Genomic DNA, 21,164 nt, shown 5'->3' with positions numbered 1-21,164 from the left:
TTGCTATTTTTCAAGGCCTTATGGTCAATAGTTGCATTTAATAAAATCCACATTCATTGAAGGAGCTCCTTGACTCTAAGTGGCATTTTGTCATTATATATCTTTTGTACTAGGTAAATTCTCAGTTGGCTGCTAGCGTGTCTTTAGCACCTGTCTTACACTGGCTAAGCTCTCTCGTATACAGAAAGCCTCAGGCTCAGAACTGTCCCCAAGCAGGAATATCTGGCTAGAACTGAATGGCATCACTGTTTTATTTTTTCTATTATATATATTTGCACAGGTACTTGTATTTAATAGCAAGTTTTAATGGCTTTCCATTTGTAGTAATTATAGAATGTTTTCATTTCAGATACATTTTTACGGCAAAAATCAAGTGATTGTACTTTAAGAATGAATATTCAACAAATAAGGGTAATGTCATTTATATATAAGGCAAAAGTCATGATATGTGTGTGTGCTCAGTTACTCAGTCATGCCCAACTTTTTGCGGTCCCATGGACTGTAGCCTCCCAGGCTCCTCCGTCCATTGGATTTCCCAAGCAAGAATACTGAGCAAGTTGCCATTTCCTTCTTCAGGGGATCTTCCTGATCCAGGGATCTAATCTGAATCTCATCTCTTGCATCTCCTGAATTGGCAGGCAGATTCTTTACCTCTGACTAAACCACTCAGGAAGATCTAAAACTCATGACATGGTATGCCAATGACAAAAGATTGGTAAATACTGAGTGAGGTGATTTCATAGAAATAGATAGCTTTATTATTATCATTCATTCTCTCACTTTTTCATTGCATCAATACTGATCACTTCATGGCAAATAGATGGGGAAACAATGGAAACAGTGAAAAAGACTTTATTTTCTTGGGCTCCAAAATCACTGCAGATAGTGACTGTAGCCATGAAATTAAAAGACACTTGCTCCTTGGAAGAAAAGCTGTTTAGTACAATAGACAGTGTATTAAAAAGCAGAGACATTACTTTGCAGACAAAGGTCCATATAATCAAAGCTATGGTTTTTCCAATAGTCATGTATGGATGTGAGAATTGGACCATAAAGCTGAGCACCAAAGAATGATGCTTTTGAACTGGGATGTTGGGGAAGACTCTTGAGAGTCACTTGGACTGCAAGGAGATTAAACCAGTCAATATTAAAGGAAATCAATGCTGAATATTCACGGGAGGGACTGATGCTGAGGATGAAGCTCCGATACTTTGGCCACGTGATGCAGAGAGATGACTCATTGGAAAAGACCCTCATCCTGGGAAAGACTGAAGGCAGGAGGAGAAGGGGACGACAGAGGGTGAGATGGTTGGATGGCATCACTGACTCAGTGGACAAGCTCCAGGTTTGAGCAAGCTCCAGGAGATGGTGAAGGATAGGGAAGCCTGGCATGCTGCAGTCCATGGGGTCTCCAAGAGTCAGATACGACTGAGAGACTGAACAATAATGACAGCACTGATTGAGCACATACTAGCTTCCAGGCATTGTACTAAGCACTTTCTCATAAGATATCTTATTTAACTGCAGAAATTTCAGAGAAGACAGAAACGGTATCTGTCCTGTTCATTGATGCACATCCAGCACCTAGTGAAGTGAAAAAGCACTAAACACTTTTCCTTGGAAAGATACATGTGCATTTTTGAGTCAAGATTCAACCTACTAAAGGATACTATTCAAACCCAAAGTGCCTCCCACTAAGAATTAGTTGGAATGAAGGGCCAGTTTCTGATTTTCTCTACTCCCTCCGTCTATATTCTCTTTTGAAAGAATTATTGTTGTGAGACTATGGTGCTTTCTTGAGACATTAGGTGAGCTGCCCTACAACCTGAAATGGGCCTCTCTTCCCATCTATCCATAATCCACCATCTATCATCCATCCATCCAATGAAGAACCTGTGAAAAAAAAAAAACCTATATCTATCTCTGAAGAGAACTTGATTAGCATCTGCAAAGCAATTAATTAAATTCCATTACGTGCCGGGCACTGGGGAGGAGAGAAACTGACTACCATGACCCCTTTTTCCACCTTCAGGGAGCAGTCCAGTCACCCTCCCCCCCTACCCTTCATGGTGATGCTCCAGGTCATTCAGAGTAAGTTGAATTTTGTGATTATCTTCTATATTTGGAAAGCACAAAACCAAATAACTCATCTTAGTAAAATTTCTAATCCAGATGTCTAAAAACTTTTTTAAGTATGAGTCTCTGTAGAACATTCACACTCAGTGCATACATACATTCATTCAAAAAATATTTATGAGCCCCTGCCATAGACCACGGAGAAGGCAATGGCACCCCACTCCAGTACTCTTGCCTGGAAAATCCCATGGACAGAGGAGCCTGGTGGGCTACAGTCCATGGGGTAGTGAAGAGTCGGACACGACTGAGCGACTTCACTTTCACTTTTCACTTTCATGCATTGGAGAAGGAAATGGCAACCCACCCCAGTGTTCTTGCCTGGAGAATCCCAGGGACGGGGGAGCCTGGTGGGCTGCCGTCTATGGGGTCGCACAGAGTCGGACACGACTGAAGCAACTTAGCAGCAGCAGCAGCAGCCATAGACCAGGAACTGTCCAGTGCGAGAGCACAGAGGGGTGACGAGACAGCTGGGGTCCTTGTTCCACTGGAGTTTACATTCTGGGTGGGGAAATGACCTTAAGCTAGGAAATACTTCAGGGAACAAGGTAAGTTTAGATAAGATGTTAAGTGCTGCAATACATATAAAACTAGATCAGACTGCTGTGTCAGGATTATGGGGTAGACAGTGCCTAGGGTGGGACAGCCATGAAAGGCCTCACCGAGGAGGGACATTGGGAGCCATTCCCATCCCTCATCCCACCCTCTTGGCTCCCAGACATGCCCCTCCCCAGCTGGAAGAATCCTTGTCTCACAGAGCCACTGAGAGACTTCCCTGAGGTGGGGAGAAGAAAACAAAACAACCACATTCTTTGAAGAGGGATTTGCCCAAGCTCGAGTCCTGCTTTCTAGAAGGAAGTTTTTGCAGTACCTGAATTAACACATCTTGCAGTTAATCTGAAGGCTGTCCCAGTATGACCCAGAGTACACATCAGAGACAGGTCATCTGCTCTCAGTGGAGTGGGTTGTTTTATTTCCCTTTGTTTAGCAACCAAGGCTCTGCTCCCCTCCCCTCAACCCAGAAGTTAATAACCAAACAGCGACTGTCACTAACTCAGCAGAAGGATGGGTTCTACACTCAGTCATCCAGAAATTAGCTAGGACCAAGGCTTTTCATGGCCTGACACTTGGACACAAAGCCTGACACTGACAAGCGATCTCTCAACAATTTCTCCAGGGCCAGCAACCATCTCAGTCTGACTCCAACGTGTAATCTGTGATTCCATTCGTGCCCTCTGCCTGCCAACCCTCCCAGGAAGGTCACTTCATTTGCGTCTGGGCACCTGGTTGTGCTGCACTCAGTTGTTTCATTCATGTCCCCCTCTTTGCCATCCCATGGACTGTAGCCTGCCAGGCTCCTCAGTCCATGGGATTCTCCAGGCAGGAATACTGGTTTGGGTTGCTGTGCCCTCCTCCAAGGGGTCTTCCTGACCCAGGAATCGAACCCATATCTCTGGCATTTCCTGCATTGCAGGCTGGTTCTTTACACACTGAGCCACCTGGGAAGCCCTTGGGCACCTGGCATCTTCTTTTAAAGGCCGGTTAAAAAGCTTTCTGGAGAAGACAATGGCAACCCACTCCAGTACTCTTGCCTAGAGAATCCCATGGATGGAGGAGCCCGGTGGGCTACAGTTCATGGGGTCGCGAAGAGTCGGACACGACTGAACAACTTCATTTTCACGCATTGGAGAAGGAAATGGCAACCCACTCCAGTATTCTTGCCTAGAGAATCCCAGGGACGGGAACCTGGTGGGCTGCCATCTGTGGGGTCGCACAGAGTCAAACACGACTGATGTGACTTAGTAGCAGCAGCAGCAAAAAGCTTTCACCTGCTTCCAGTGAGAATGTTGGAGCAGATTCCTGTTTCACTTCACATCCCTCAGGAATGTGTGTAATCCCATTTAAGATGCTTGATTAAGTCTTTAGAACCCAAATCAAGTTGGGGACTTTTCAATGCCAAGAGCATGGCCTGTCATGAGATGGAAACGTTCCTAGTCAAACATTGTCCTGGAGAGAAGTCTGTTTTTTCTGGTTCGAAGCATACAGAGATGAGTTCCTGTAAGAAATAGCAGCCATTGCCACATACGAATTCTTCTAAGCCAACTCAGATCCTTCAGCCAAAGAGGGCACATGTACTGCTAGACAGACTTGGCCTCTGACAGAATCCAGAGAGAATGAGCTGCATCCTCAGACCTCATTTTGCAATGCACTCTCCCCGGCTGCCCAGCCGTGCAGGTGGAAGAACTTAAGAATCAAATATGGGACTTTTCTGGTGGTGCAGTGGCTAGGACTCTGCACTTCTAAAATATGGGACTTTTCTGGTGGTGCAGTGGCTAGGACTCTGCACTTCTAATGCAGGGGGCCCAGGTTCGATCCCTGGTCAGGGCTCTGGATCCCATACGCTGAAACTAAGAGTCTGCATGCTGCAACTAAAGATCCCCCATGCCGTAATGAAAATGAAGAACTCAAGTGCCACAACTAAGACGCAGGGCAGTCAAATAAGTAAATAAATATTTTAAAAATAATTATAATGATAAAAAAGAGAACCAAATGCACTGAGCAATTATTGATATGAAAAGTATGCTACCACATCCTGGAACAAGTCAGTAGGAAAGTCTCCTTGATCTCTCCCTCCAAGTGCAACAGCAGCACCCATCTATAGAAGCTATGAAGCAAGCGGAGATGCTACCAAGGTAAGTAGTCTCAACCCTTGCAGAGCCCATGCCATCTCCCAAAGCCAACCCAAGGAAAGTGCATGGCTTCGAGGTAGCAACCCAAGGCGTCAGAGTCCTCATCGCAACGTGGAGGGAAAGCAGAGGACCTGCTTTAAGACCACATCTGGGTTAACGTGAAAACTGGTGTGTATTTCAACCGGCAAGAATTCACTTGCCAAGTTCTATCAAAGGACTGTTTTTCCTCTGAGAGTACCTGGTGTGATTTGGCATATATGAATACCTGAATAGTTTCCCTCCAACACTGCTGAGCTGGAACTAAAGGGTCTATAAACTGTGAAATGAGAAAGGGACGTGGTGCAGCTTAATGCTAATGACCACTCAGGTGATGGGGCTGGGCTTCCACATCCTTACAGCTCCCAGAACCAGAATCTGATCAGTAACTCTTTTAAGGCTGAATATACAGTCTGCCCCAAATGCTTCTAAATAAAGGGAGTGTTACGGGCTGCCATCAGTCTTTCCCTCCTGTTAATCATTCAAGCATGCACATTGTGCACACAAGGGGACTATTAAGCAATTAACCCTTTAAGGGTATTTTTTTTTTAATTTCAAGATTTGGCTGAACTTGAGGATGATCCTCTTTTCCCCTCCCCATCCCCATTCCTTTTAACTAAGGATCTGAATTCATCTACTACAACAGCGGTCCCCAACCTCAGGGATCTAAGGCCTGATGATCTGAGGTGGAGCTGATGCAATAATAGAAATAAAGTGCACAATAAGTGTAATGTACTTGAATCATCCCCAAACCAACCCCCCTCCCCCCCAGTACCCAGTCCATGGAAAAATTATCTTACACGAAACTGGTCCCGTGTGTCAAAAAGTTTCAGTGACTGCTCCAGTATAGTCTGTTAAAGGTGTAAATAAACAAGTTACTAAATAACCTGGTGATAAAAGCCAGGGAAATTATTTCTATTTTTACAAAACGTATTTGTATTAGGATCACTGCCCTTGATTACAGAACTAGAAGCAATTATAGACCTGAAATTTCCTTTTCTCAAGTTGTGTTGTTTTCATTGCTTCTGGAGTGGAATAGCTGACCTATTTGCTTCATTGTGGAACCTTGCTTTTCAATTCTGTGCATTTCTGCGAAAGAGGTTGGCAATTCTTTTGTGTTTTTGCTTATGTGGTGATTTGGGAGATGGGATCCTGATGGGGAGGAAGGAAAAGCATGATGTAAAAATTGGTAAAGCATTAGTGATACAGAGCTCATCTTATAGCTTTCATTTTAGATTTACTTTACTTTATAGATTTGCAAAATTACTAATAATACATGTAATCTTTCCCCCAAAACTGGCTTTTTTTTTTTTTAATGTATCTGTGTATCTACTCAAAGTCAGAAGCCAATTAGTCATTTTAGGATTTTCTTTCAATTTTAATACCCACCCACCTCAAACCAATTACCAAAGCTAGGTGATTCCACTTCTGAACTCTCCAGGAGAAGAGCCAGGTGCCCTGCTGTCATTCAGGACCCAGTATTGTCTCCCAGGGCAGCGTTCAGTCCCATAGCCAGGCTTCCTAGTACCAGTCTGACCTTCCACACACCCAGCCTCCACACTGTGCCAGTATGATGCCCTAAGAGCCCAACTTTCTACATCTACAAAGCCCCTCCTCAGAACCCATCCATGATCCCTTCTTGCCTCCCCCAGACCAACTAGGGGCCCTTCTTCAAAATGCTCCTCACCCTCCTCCCTTGTAAGGGCTTTCCTGGTGGCTCAGTGGCACCCCACTCCAGTACTCTTGTCTGGAAAATCCCATGGACGGAGGAGCCTGGTAGGCTGAAGTCCATGGGGTCGCTAAGAGTCAGACACAACTGAGCGAATTCACTTTCACTTTTCACTTTCATGCATTGGAGAAGGAAATGGCAACCCACTCCAGTGTTCTTGCCTGGAGAATCCCAGGGATGGTGGAGCCTGGTGGGCTGCCATCTATGGGGTTGCACAGAGTTGGACACGACTGAAGCGACTTAGCAGCAGCAGCAGCAGCAGCAGACCATAAAGGTAAAGAATCCACCTGCAATGCAGGAGACACGGGTTTGATCCCTGGATTGGGAAGATCCCCTGGAGGAGGGTTTGGCAACCCGTTCCAGTATTCTTGCCTGGAGAATCCCATGGACAGAGGAGCCTGGCGAGCTATACAGCCCATTGGGTTGCAAAGAGTTGGACACAACTGAGAAACTAACACTCCTCCCTTGTAAGGGATCACAGTGGAATTTAATTTTGCTTGTAAAACTATCTCCCTCACTAGACTGTGAGCAGTCCAAAGTTGGAACTGTGATTTTTCCCAGGGCCCCACATAGAAAATGCTCCACAGATGCTCGTAAGAAAAGGAAAGGAAGAGGGACGATGGGAACCTTTGAGCTCTGTGTGTTGTGATACCCCAAGATATGGCTTGTCACCCTACTCAGCTAATTGCTTAGAATAAAAAAGGACATGCCAGAGGAGAGGCCATCGTCTGGCATACACACTCCGCTCCCATTTGGGGAGAATCTCCGGGCAGCAGGGCCGACTTTTTGCACACATGCCCTGGCAGTTGTCCAGCACTCCACACTGAGAGGGTCCGTGAAATTGGTTTGATGTTCTATTGTCACATGCCGAAATTCTTAATACATTTTTAACAATGATCCCTATGTTTTTCTTTTGTACGGGGCTTTGCAAATTATATAGCTGGTCCTGCCTGGTGAATATTGAAGTCGGGGACAAGGGCCTGGGGGCTCAGATCCTCCTGCTTTTCATCCCCTGGTGAAGAAAGACCAAGTTCCTGTCCTCTGGTGCACAGACTCACCAAGCATTCATTATCATTTTATAGTCTTTCTGCATATCTGTCTACCTCTATTTTTCAAAGTCATGTAATCATGGATGAATTTAATAAAATACATGTTTATTTAAAAGAGTTCCCTAATTTAAAATGGCATTTTAGCATGAGATGTAGTTTGTACAGGAGAAGGTCACAGTTGGGTTCCAGCATATCTTTACTTTTCTAACAGTCACCATGTTCCTTTGTCTAGGATAGAAAAGTATCTGCAGGCTCAGACTCTTCCTCGAGTTTAATAGAGCTATCTGCTTAGATTTGAACACCGTGTTACTTCCCACCCCTGGGAGCCAGGAGCCCAGGGACACCTCAGCTCCCACCAGGAGACGAGGAGGTGATGAGATTCTCTTGTGGGATGGCCATGATGGTCGATTTCAGTAAAAGAAATAAAGGATACGGCACATCCCTCCCAGCCTCCCCTTCAGCTCCTATCTGTTTCCCCAGCCTGCACCTTCAGGCACCCACTAATTGTGAGAGTCCCCACCAACTCCAATAGATACTCTTTTTATTGAGGCAGTGAGGTTGGGTTGCTACTAGTTGAAACGGGGAGACTTCTTCCTAAAGAACCATAAACATTCAACCACTTTTGCTAGAGCCTCTTTTTCTTTTCACCCACTCACACTCCCAACATCAGACATAGGGACGTTTGCCAATAGACAGCACACCTTCCTCCAGAGCCTCGGCCTTATCCCCAGGCCCACAGGTGGGGCACTTTGCCATATGATGGAATTCAGTATTGTTGTTGGTTTTGCATTCACCTCTCTTCCTCCTCCTGCTCTTCTGAGTAATAACATCTAAGGATTATTTAGTCTGACCAGGTACTCAGTCGGCTCTGAACCCTCTGTGTATCCTGAGAGCAGTATCGTGGAGCAATTGTGAGCTCAGAGTCTGACTCCATACTGTTGGATTAGAACCATATATGTGAGATATAAACAACAAAAAGTACCCGTCTCCAGCACCAGTGTGAAGTTAAATGAGCTGAAGTATATGCTACACTTAGCCCAGTGCCTGGTAAGCAGTGCTTGTGCTTGCTATTATTGTTAATCCTGCATCATTTAACCCCCACAGCAGCCCAATGAGGGACGTTTTATTAGTATCATTATCATTCCTATTTTGTAGATGAGAAAACTGAAGGGCAGAGAAATCAAGAAACTTGCCCAGAGTGACCCTTTAGTAAGTGGTGAGGCCATCACAAATGGCCTGAGATGGTCTCATTCTGGAAGCAAGCTCTCTCACTACTAAGAACCACCACCTTCCCCAAGGGAACACCTAGCTGACTGTGGACCACTGTGACCCCAGATATTTCTCCAGGTCTAACACATTCTTTGCAATCCTATGCCTGGGTCCTATATGCATAAACCTGCCAGCTGATAACAGGGCCTACAGAATTGCCTTTGTTTTTCACCGAGTCCTCTGGCCACCAATCCCCAGTGTGATATGGAGGCTGGGGAAGGAGTTCAGAATGGGGTGAAGGTGGGAGTAAAGGTCTGGCCTGGTGGTGTAGGGGCAGTAAGAGATGATGTGAGGGAACAGTATGGTTCCTGGGAGAAATGTGGTGGATCAGTACTTCCTGTCGTCTCACGGGGCTTCCTCCACTGCAGAGGCTGAAAGTTAAGGTCTGTAATTCCCAGATGCACTTGGGGTTCCTGCAACCAGAAGGAAGCAGTGAGAGAGAGACCACACTTGGGCTGCTTTCACTGTTTCTGCTGGCAAGTACCATTGCTTCGGAGTCTGGAATTTCCATGATGTTTTTCCCATCCAGCTGGTAGTGTCCACTTATAAAAGATAGTAGTGCCTTCTGTGTCCCTGCCATGCTGCAGCACGTTTCTCAGAACTATTCCTGAAAGCTCAGTGTGGTCCCTCCAGCCTCTTGAGTAATTCTGTGGTGGTGGTGGTGGTTCAGTCACTAAGTCGTGTCCAACTCTTGGGAACCCATGGGCTGTAGTCTGCCAGGCTCCTCTGTCCATGGGATTCTCTTGGCAAGAATACTGGAGTGGGTGGCCATTTCCTTCTCCAGCACAGTATTAAATCTCCTTCAGCCTAAACTCACTAGGGAGCTAGAGTGGATTATGTCTCTGCCATTGAATCCTGACTGATACAGCATCTGAGAAGTGGAAAATTGACCATGACTGAGGGGTGACATGTCTCATTATCAAATATTGTATTTTAAAAAAAGCATAGAGAAAAATATGACAAACATCTGTATCCACTACCCAGATTAAGAAAAAAATTAGTTAAAACTGATGATACCCTGTTTCCCCTTTATCATTTGAATCCCCTTCTCCTACCCCAAGGACTTAACAGCATAAAATGCCTATATGTATGTTTACCTTTTCACTCCTTAAGTAGCTCTGTGACAAATATAACATGATTTTTCATGTATCTGTCTACAACGTTCTTGTTTTTGTTTTTCAACATTAAGTTTTTGAGATTTGCCAGTAGTGATACTCAATTGCCTTATTTATTCTTTTAATGACTGGATGGTATTTCATACATGAAGGTATTTCTTGTGTGATTTCAGCACAGTTTACTCTGCTATTGATAAGGAACGTAGTTTAACTTTCTAAGGTCTATGGGGGTGGAACTTCAAATGTCTTCAGAGCAAATGGGTTAGAGAAACACACAAAACGCTCTAGGGATAAGAGGCAGACTAGTGTCCATGAAGACTGAGATGTTTGCATTTACATCTTAAAGCAGTGCCCTGGCTGAGCTAATCTCACCCCGGGGGAGCAGGATCATCATGGGGTTCCACTCTTGTGTCCCCAAGACATGCCACAGAGGCTGTCCACGACAGCCAAGGCCCCACGGCAGACAGAACCAGACTTGCTACCAGGAAATGAAAATTGGGATCAAAGCAGGTAACTGGCTTGTGCAGTCCCTGAAGCCGTGTCCCCTAGGTTCTGGGAAGATGCTGATGAGTTCACTGACCAAACATGAAGAAATTCCAGCACCTTTGCCAGAAATTCTGGATGAAAGGATTCAGGAGCTTTTATCCCCAGGGCTTACAATTGGTTAATTACTCTGTCACCCAAAGTTACTGAATCATAAAAAGTAGACACACATTTGCTATGATTCAGCTCCAGTGAGCAGAACTGGACCCTGTTGTGGGGAAAAGGGAAAAGAGCTGTTTGAAGTGGAACACACATAAACCCCACTTCCTGCCACTTCCTGTGTGTGAACCTGGACAAACGGCTTCCTGCTTCTGAGTATTAGTCACCTTGTCTCTAAAAGTGAGGTGAGAGTGAAGTGTTAGTCCCTCAGTCGTGTCCAACTCTTTGGGACCCCATGGACTGTAGCCTGCCAGGCTCCTCTGTCCATAGGACTTCCCAGGCAAGAATACTGGAGTGGGTTGCCAGTTCCTTCTCTAGGAATTACAGGAAGTCACCAAATTTTTGACAAGAATGAAGGCAATAAAGCAGCTTGTATTGCTTAGAGGTAGGGGGTGGGGGGAAAATAAACAATTCCTAGTAGCATTCCCTGAGTGCTTAGATCAAGTTATACTAAAGGCCAAAACCCCAACTCTGGGGGTTTATAGTTTAATCTGTTTGTCTTGCTTAAGCCAGTTTGAGTGGTGCTTTCTATCACTTGCAGGATAGTAAGCCTTGACCAGTATTGTCTCGCTAGGAAACTGTGAGGATTAATCAAGATGGCACGACATGAACCTACTAAAGATCAGATTTCCTTGCCCTGCCTTGTTCTTGAAAGTGAAAGTCACTCAGTCGTGTCCTACTCTTTGCCATCCCATGGACTGTAGCCTGCCAGGCTTCTCTGTCCATGGATTCTCCAGACCAGAATACTGGAGCCATTCCTTTCTCCAGGGGATCTTTCTTACCAAGCCAGGGATTAAACCCAGGTCTCCCACACTGCAGGCAGATTCTTTACCATCTGAGCCACCAGGGAAGCCAAATCTATCTTAATTTAACTCCTTTTTCTTTTTTTGGCTGCACTACATTGCTTGAAGGCAATGGCACCCTACTCCAGTACTCTTGCCTGGAAAATCCCATGGATGGAGGGGTCTGGTGGGCTGCAGTCCATGGGGTCGCTAGGGGTCGGACATGACTGAGTGACTTCACTTTCACTTTTCACTTTCATGCATTGGAGAAGGAAATGGCAACCCACTCCTGTGTTATTGCCTGGAGAATCCCAGGGACAGAGGAGCCTGGTGGGCTGCCGTGTATGGGGTCGCACAGAGTCGGACACGACTGAAGTGACTCAGCAGCAGCACGTTGCTTGAAGGGGTCTTAGTTCCCTGACCAAGCATTGAACCCAGGCTCTTGGCAGTGAGAAAAAAGAGTCCTAACCACTGAGACACCAGGGAATTTCCTTCATTTAACTCCTTTAAAAATTTTACGTAGTTCTAAAATCATTCTGGGTTTCTGTAAATGTCTCAAAACTATGATATATTAGAAACTTGAAAAAATTAAAAAGCTTACCTTAACCATATGATCTAGCAACCTTCAGTTCAGTTCAGTTCAGTCACTCAGTCATGTCCGACTCTTTGTGACCCCATGAACCACAGCACTCCAGGCCTCCCTGTCCATCACCAACTCCTGGAGTCCACCCAAACCCATGTCCATCGAGACGGTGATGCCATCCAACCATCTCATCCTCTGTCGTCCCCTTCTCCTCCTGTCCTCAGTCTTTCCCAACATCAGGGTCTTTTCCAATGAGTCAGCTCTTCACATCAGGTGGCCAAAGTATTGGAGTTTCAGCTTCAACATCAGTCCTTCCAGTGAACACCTAGGACTGATCTCCTTTAGGATGGACTGGTTGGATCTCCTTGCTAGCAATCTTACTCCTAGGCAAATATACAGAAAAGATGAAAACCCTTCTTTGAAAAAATACATACATCCCAGTGTTCACAGAAGCACTATTTACAATAGCTAAGATGTGGAACCAACTCAAATACCCATCAACAGATGAGTGGTTTAAGATGTAGTATGTAAATACATATACTATTCAGCCATAAAAAAGAATGAAATACTGCTATTTGCAGCAATATGGGTAGACCTAGAGAATATCATAGTAAGTGAAGTAAGTCAGATAGAGAAAGATAAATATTGTATGATATCACTTATTGTGGAATCAGAAAATGATACAGATGAGTCTATATACAAAATAGAAACAGATTCATGGTCATAGAATAGAAGCCTATGGATACCAAAGGGGAAATTCAGGGGTGAGGGATAAATTAGGATTATGGATTAGTAGATAAAACTGCTATACTTAAAACAGACAAGCAACCAGGATATACTATACAGCACAGAGAACTATATTCAATATCAAATAATAACTTTTAATGGAAAATAATCTGAAGTATATATGTATTTATATAATAAGTATTATTATTTATATTTTATGTGTGTGTACTAAATTGCTTCAATCGTGTTCGACTTTTTGTGACTCATACAGACCTATGGACTTTAGCCCTCCAGGCTGCTCTGTCCATGGGCTTCTCCAAGCAAGAATACTGGAGTGGGTTGCCATGCCCTCCTCCAGGGAATCTTCCTGACCCAGGGATTGAACTTGCTTCTTTTATGTCTCTTGCATTGGCAGGCAGGTTCTTTACCACTAGTGCCACCTTGGAAGCCCATTTATATTATATACACACATGTATATCAGATTATTATCCATGTACTATAGATATATTTATGACCAAATCATTTTGCTGTAGGCCTGAAACTAACACAATATTGTAAATCAACTATACCTCCAAAAAATGAAAATTAGAGTTTAAAAGGCGCTTTAGCTTAGAAAAGATTGTTAGGTAAAATAATAGCTTTCTTAAAATACTCTAGGATGTCACAGGGAAAAGAAATAGACGTCAACCTGCAGAGCAGAATTGGGTGACTGGGCAGAAGTCAGAGGATGCATGACTTCCAAATGAGGACAAACTCTAGTAACAAGCTCTGGATTGCACCTCTGAGGGGGAGGTTTCTCATGACAGGAGATGCTTGTGTTGAGAATGGACAGCCTCTGACTGCTGTAGCACAGATTCCTACTTCAAGGGCACAGTTACAGGGTGACCACTAAGCCCCCTCACTTAGGATTCTAAATAAAGTGCCAAATATAACTATTACTTCTGCCTTCAATGTAAGAGTATCTCTGATTTTTCCATTAAAAAGGGATTTTGAACAATTTGAGGATACGAACTTTTAGGAAGGCAGAGGAATAGTTAGATATGCTTTCCTATCTTTAATTTATGATATCAGCTACATAAAGGTTTGCATTGATATATTATGTAAAATTATCATGTGTGAATTTAGAAAAGTTGCTTTATCCATTTTCACATTTAGTGAAATAACATTCAAGCCCTTCACATGTACTTTGGCATTACTTTCTTTTTTATTAGAGTCACTTTTCAGCCATAGAATGTTGGGTTTGTTCAATAATGTTTAACTTTTAGAGCTGTGCCTTTATGACTATAAAAAACAACTCCAAGATAAGCATTCTGGCAGAAAAAAATACCTTTTTTATTGCAAGTCTAACACTTTCCAGCCCCTAACCTCTCTGGTCCTACTGTAAGTGATTTTTTTTAAGTAAGTTTTCTTAGAAATTCAACTATTACAGTTTAGCAGAATAAACCATGCTTAGTAACTAATAGAATATTCTCTGAATAAAGAAAGATACAAAACCACATGTATGATATGGTCCAAGCAAAATATGATGAAAAGTTGGACTAGATATATAGGTGCAAACAAAAATAATAGAAGGAATATAACAGAAAGTTAGCAGCAGCTATCTCTGAAATGTGGTTATTATACACACTATGGTTTCATTTTTCATACTTCTTTGTAGTTCAAAGTTTTATGCAATGGGCATGAGTACCTTTATAATGAGAAAAAAGACCTAGCTATAAAAATGAGTGCCTGAGTGGTATTTATCAAGTATAAACCCTTATTCCAGCTTCTTTGAAGTTTACAAGATGCAGTGGGGTCAGGGGTCACAAACTCAAAAACTTTTATGTAACATAAATAATGAAAGTGGGCCAATTAAAATAATACAGAGTGCTGAGAACTGTGGCAAATGGGAGAATATTTGGCTAATTAAAACAGGGCAGCCTATTATTGTCATGTAGGAATGTGAGCCCAATAGTATCAAATGCTCTGATATTGGATATTTATATAAAATTTCCCCCACTTTGCTTTTTAATAGTGAAGGCCCAACACAATCCTTGTTTCAGTTTGCCCTTGTCTGTGACCTCTAAGTTAGAGTTCCCATTCTCTATGAACTGGTACTCAAACTGGCCTTCCCTGCAAACCATAGGTTTTAATTCCCTGTTCCTCTCCAGTCTTTCCAGCTCTCCAGTATCCTATTTCACCATTCACACCTAGGTCAGAATTTTCCAAAGTGTGTTCCATGGAACACAAGTCCTTTGGGATGTTCTGTGAAGAGAAAAGGGAAGGGTTCCATAATTAAATGTGTCTGAGAAACACTTTTTTGTGTTTCCCACCCAGAGATTCCCAGCATACACTAGTATTTTAAAGTCCCCAGAAGTTCCGTGGTTTACTAAGTAAACTTTGTTTGTCACAGACCTAGACAATGTTTTAAAAAGCTGAGAGATCAATTTGCCAACAAAGGTCTGTATAGTCAAAACTATGATTTTTCCAGATCTGTAGTTATGTACAGATGTTATGACCAACCTAGACAGCATATTAAAAAGCAGAGACATTACTTTGCCAACAAAGGTCCATCCAGTCAAGGCTATGGTTTTTCCAGTGGCCATGTATGGATGTGAGAGTTGGACTATAAAGAAAGCTGAGCACCAGAGAATTGAAGCTTTTGAACTGTGGTGTTGGAGAAGACTCTTGAGAATCCCTTGGACTGCAGGAGATCCAACCAGTCCATTCTAAAGGAGATCAGTCCTGGGTGTTCTTTGGAAGGACTGATGTTGAAGCTGAAACTCCAATACTTTGGCCATCGGATTCGAAGAGCTGACTCATTTGAAAAGACTCTGATACTGGGAAAGATTGAGGGCAGGAGGAGAAGGGGACGACAGAGGATGAGATGGTTGGATGGCATCACCGTCTTGATGGACATGGGTTTGGGTGAACTCTGGGAGTTGGTGATGGACAGGGAGACCTGGTGTGCTGTAGTTCATAGGGTCACAAAGAGTCAGACATGACTGAGCGACCGAAGTGAGCTGAACTGAACAGATGTCAGAGCTGGACCATAAAGAAGGCTGAGCACTGAAGAATTGATGCTTTTGCATTGTGGTGCTAGAGAAGACTGCTGAGAGTCCCTTGGACTGCATGGAGATCAAACCAGTCAATTCTAAAGGAAATCAACCTTGAACATTCACTGGAAGGACTGATGCTGAAGCTGAAGCTCCAATACTTTGACCACCAAGAGCCAACTCAATGAAAAAGACCCTGATGCTGGGAAAGACTGAAGGCAAAAGAAGAAGGATCGACAGCAGATGAGATAGTTAGATAGCATCACTGACTCAATAGAAGAGAATTTGAGCTTTGCTAACTCCGGGAGATAGCAAAGGACAGAGGAGCCTGGAATGCTGCAGTCCATAGGGTTGCAAAAAGTCAGACATGATTTAGCCACTGAACAACAGCAACAACAAATTTTGCTTAGTCTAGCATGTTTCAAACTCTTTTGCCCATGAAATCCTCTATGGACCATAGAACACAGTTTGAGCAACACAGATCTGGGTTATGTGGAGCTTTTGGTGGAGAAAATAGCACAAGCTAAATGAAGGTCAGATTTTTTTTCCTGGATGAAGAAATGCTTAAAGTGTTGCAAAAGAAAAGAGTGAGAGAGGGAGTAAGATGCTAAGTGTATTATGGTTGGTCTATGTACCACATGGTGACTACAAGTGTGGTCCACAAAACCAGATTTCCTGGTTTGGAAGGGTAGGTTCTGCCACTAATTAGTGATGTGACCTTGGGCAAGTTACTTGACTGCACTGTGCTTCAGCTTCCTTGACATAAAATAATGATAATTATAGTGTCTACCTCAAGAATGAATTATTGTGAAATGTATAAACATTCCTGACATTATTGTAGATGCTCAATAAATATTTGTTATGCTCACTTCCCTGTTCACATTTGCTAATACATAGATAATAATAATGGTGATTATTAATGTATCATGATTATTGTATCTTATTAGCTAACATATATTGGAAGCTTAATATATGCCAGGCACAATGCTACATAGATTATCTCCTTACAAAAAACTATATGAGGTAGCACTTTATTATTATTTCCACTCTATACATATATATGGGGGACTGAGGTTTGGAAAGTTGATGCAACTGGCCCTCAATTAAATAACTAGCAATGGGAGAGCTTGTATAAAACCCTATTGGTTGGACTTGGACTCTCACCCTTATAAATGCTATGTTCTGCTTCCTTGAAGTGAAGGCCCAGGACCTCAAAGATGAGTTACAGAAAGTTGACTGGTGCCTCCATAGGAGCAACAGTTAGAACTGGACATGGAACAAGAGCTGGTTCCAAATAGGAAAAGGAGTATGTCAAGGCTGTATATTGTCACCCTGCTTATTTAACTTATATGCAGAGTACATCATGAGAAACGCTGGACCGGAAGAAACACAAGCTGGAACCAAGATTGCTGGGAGAACTATCAATAACCTCAGATATGCAGATGACACCACTCTGGCAGAAAGTGGAAGAGGAACTAAAAAGCCTCTTGATGAAAGTGAAAGTGGAGAGTGAAAAAGTTGGCTTAAAGCTCAACATTCAGAAAATGAAAATCATGGCATCTGGTCCCATTACTTCATGGGAAATAGATGGAGAAACAGTGGAAACAGTATCAGACTTTATTTTTTTGGTCTCCAAAATCACTGCAGATGGTGACTGCAGCCATGAAATTAAAAGACGCTTGCTCCTTGGAAGGAAAGTTATGACCAACCTAGATAGCATGTTCAAAAGCAGAGACATTACTTTGCCAACAAAGGTTCGTCTAGTCAAGGCTATGGTTTTTCCTGTGGTCATGTATGGATGTGAGAGTTGGACTGTGAAGAAGGCTGAGCGCCGAAGAATTGATGCTTCTGAACTGTGGTGTTGGAGAAGACTCTTGAGAGTCCCTTGGACTGCAAGGAGATCCAACCAGTCCATTCTGAAGGAGATCAGCCCTGGGATTTCTTTGGAAGGAATGATGCTAAAGCTGAAACTCCAGTACTTTGGCCACCTCATGCGAAGAGTTGACTCATTGGAAAAGACTCTGATGCTGGGAGGGACTGGGGGCAGGAGGAAAAGGGGAGGACAGAGGATGAAATGGCTGGATGGCATCACTGACTCGATGGACGTGAGTCTGGGTGAACTCCAGGAGTTGGTGATGGACAGGGAGGCCTGGCATGCTGCGATTCATGGGGTCGCAAAGAGTCAGACACGACTGAGCGACTGAACTGAACTGAACTGAAGGTCCAGGGAGGTTGTGTGCCCTACCTGAGGTCAAATAGATGGGATCTGAACTGGGATTAAGGGAGAGAAAAAAGGAGGGAAAGGAGACCCAGAGCATCTTGGGGAAGATGAACTCAAGACTTCTTATCTTGGCCATGAAGGGGATGAGAATACGCCCCCCCAAAAGAAACCACTTTAGCATAAGGATTATTTTGAGTTGAAGGCAACTGAGAGTCAGCAGATGCAGGAAAAGCTCTTTATCTTCCCCCTTTCTGTCTAAAACAGCAGGCATAAATTTCCCTTTTGTGAAGTCTTTACTTTCTTCTTCTGTACTAGGAAGAGGAGATGATTCATTGCTGGAGATGGTATGACTTGAATCTGCATTCAGGAACCTCACTGGAAGAACACTTACCTCCCATTAGTTTCACCCACATGTTTCCCTTCCTGCGAGTTCAGTTCAGTTCAGTTCAGTCGCTCAGTTGTGTCCGACTCTTTGCAACCCCATGAATCGCAGCACGCCAGGCCTCCCTGTCCATCACCAACTCCTGGAGTTCACCCAGACTCACGTCCATCGAGTCAGTGATGCCATCCAGCCATTTCATCCTCTGTCCTCCCCTTTTCCTCCTGCCCCCAGTCCCTCCCAGCATCAGAGTCTTTTCCAATGAGTCAACTCTTCGCATGAGGTGGCCAAAGTACTGGAGTTTCAGCTTTAGCATCATTCCTTCCAAAGAAATCCCAGGGCTGATCTCCTTCAGAATGGACTGGTTGGATCTCCTTGCAGTCCAAGGGACTCTCAAGAGTCTTCTCCAACACCACAGTTCAGAAGCATCAATTCTTCGGCGCTCAGCCTTCTTCACAGTCCAACTCTCACATCCATACATGACCACAGGAAAAACCATAGCCTTGACTAGACGAACCTTTGTTGGCAAAGTAATGTCTCTGCTTTTGAACATGCTATCTAGGTTGGTCATAACTTTCCTTCCAAGGAGTAAGCGTCTTTTAATTTCATGGCTGCAGTCACCATCTGCAGTGATTTACCACCCCTAGAAATCCCAACCCTTTTCATTAATCTTATCACTTCTCTACAAATTGTTACTTTTTGTTAAACTGGTATACAAACTCAGGCTGAACTGTCTTCCTTTTCTTTGAGACCCTTGTGTACAAGTAAAAATCAAAATAGTAACAACAAATAACATTTTTATGGCTTTTCTTCTATTAATCTGTCTTGTGTCAGTTTAATTTGCAGGGTCCTGGGAACTGAACTGAAAAAGGTAGAAGATAGTTTTTTCCTCCCTCATAGCCACATGCAGTTCTAAAAACCTAAAAGTCACCTATAAGAATGGTCAAGAAGTCAGTCAGGTCTTCAAGCCTGAACTCCTGAACTCAGGTGCCAGATTGATCTCCTATCCAGATGCATCTCCTATCCCAGGAGCCCTTTCATCATCCCTCATATCCTACGGAATCTCCACGTCCTAGAGATCTGCCCTCCATAAATCTTGTATAGCATACCCACTTCTCTCCACCCCTTATATCTCTACCCTAAGCAGGTCCACCATCGTCTCTCCTGTGTGTGCCTATGCCGCCAGCCTTCAACTTGGTCTCCCTGACTCCAGGCTTGTCCCTTTCCATTCAGCCTCCATACTATAGCCAGAGCCAGTTTGGCCATGTCCTTCTCCAGCTCAACGATCCTTCTATTACTTTCCTTTGTTCCTCCAGGCATGCTGGTGCCCTCTGTGGCCCCTGCTCAGCTCCCCAATCCCATCTCCAGTTACGTCCCACAGCGTGCCATGGGCTCTTCCTTCTCCCTGCTTTGGCAGATGCTGCCTAGGGTACTCTGTCCTTCCCACCTCCTTCATCCCACTAATTCACATACATGTTTCTGGTTTCCCTCTAGAGACCCTTTCCTGCTCCCACCGCAGGGTGAGTTGCCTCCGAGGGTCCTCATAGCACCTTGTACTTACCTTCATCAAAGTGTTCCTCTTATTGAATTGTAATTGTCTCCACCTACCTGTCTCTCCCAACAGAATAAGGGCAACTTGAGTGCAGGATGCATCTTTGCCCAGTGCCTGGTACATAGTAGGTGGATAAGAAATGTTTTTCGAATGAATTAATGAATAAACAGGCAACTGATACTAATTTATACCATTGCAGTTTGGATTCCTGTCACCTGACCTCACCTGACAATTATTTTTATTAGCACATGTTGGAGGCCTACAGTATGAATGCCAGCTGCATATGTAAGTCAGGATCACCTGCAATCAACTTTCTTGGAATGTGCAGTCTATGACATTTCTACCAAATTTTATATATAGCTGTTTGGCTCGTGTTACTTGGTTCCAGGAAAAAGAATCTTTCTGTGTCCAAATTCTGAGCTCGTAGCATCTCTCTTGGCTGCGTCATTGGTGTACGCCGCCTGGGGCCAGGGAGAGGAGAAACCGGTTTACTCATTCACGCAGGACACGTTCATGGAAAGCCGACTCCGCAGCCAAAAAGACGAGAGGGAGTTGTGTCTGTCCATCTAGGGCAGTTTCAATAAGGGCACCTGAAAACCAATCCTTCTCAGTTGCCTCATCTGACAGGGCTGGATGCCTCCATCCAGCCCACACAGGCTCAACTCAAATGCCCTCCTTTTCGAAGACCTGGTTGTTAGGAACAAGAATCTGGAATGACGGACAAAATATAGGACATTCAGTTAAATGTGAATTTCAAATGAACAATGAATAAATCTAAAGTACAAGTATGTCCCATATACCGCAATGGACATACTTCTGCTAAAAAAGTGACTCACTGTTTTTCTGCAGTTGACATTTTATTAGGCATCCTGCATTTCCGTTTGCTAGATCTGGCAATTTCCAATGAAGTTGTAGGTTGGGATTCTAAAAGGACATGTTTTCCCAGCAGGCCTCTCCGCTAGTAGGCTGCCCAGGGATAATACGTGGATTCGAGGCCTGGAGAAGAGGTTTGAGCAGTCAGAAGTTGTTTCCACTGAGAGTACAGGACTGGGTCATGTGATGTGGGAAACAGAAAGAGGTTCCCAACCTCAGCTGCATGTGAGAACCACAGGAGGGGCTTTAAAAACATCTCAAAGCACAGGCCACATCACATCAGTAAAATC

General features: G+C 43.8%; 1 long non-coding RNA gene across 1 annotated transcript; it reads right to left on the bottom strand.

Moving 5' to 3' along the window:
- Positions 1-3,689: 3,689 nt before the first annotated feature.
- LOC133249418 (uncharacterized) lies at positions 3,690-20,257 on the bottom strand. The gene is made up of 5 exons (XR_009736945.1): positions 20,011-20,257; positions 12,107-12,471; positions 5,844-6,011; positions 5,660-5,710; positions 3,690-4,189 (listed from the first exon to the last, which is right to left on the bottom strand). It is a non-coding gene; the product is annotated as an uncharacterized LOC133249418 (long non-coding RNA).
- Between the last annotated feature and the right edge of the window lie 907 nt (positions 20,258-21,164).

Source organism: Bos javanicus, chromosome 6 (genome assembly GCF_032452875.1).
Source record: "Bos javanicus breed banteng chromosome 6, ARS-OSU_banteng_1.0, whole genome shotgun sequence".
Classification (NCBI taxonomy): Eukaryota; Metazoa; Chordata; class Mammalia; order Artiodactyla; family Bovidae; genus Bos; species Bos javanicus.
Note: the sequence above shows the minus strand (reverse complement) of the source record. Positions and strands in the feature narration are given on the sequence as shown.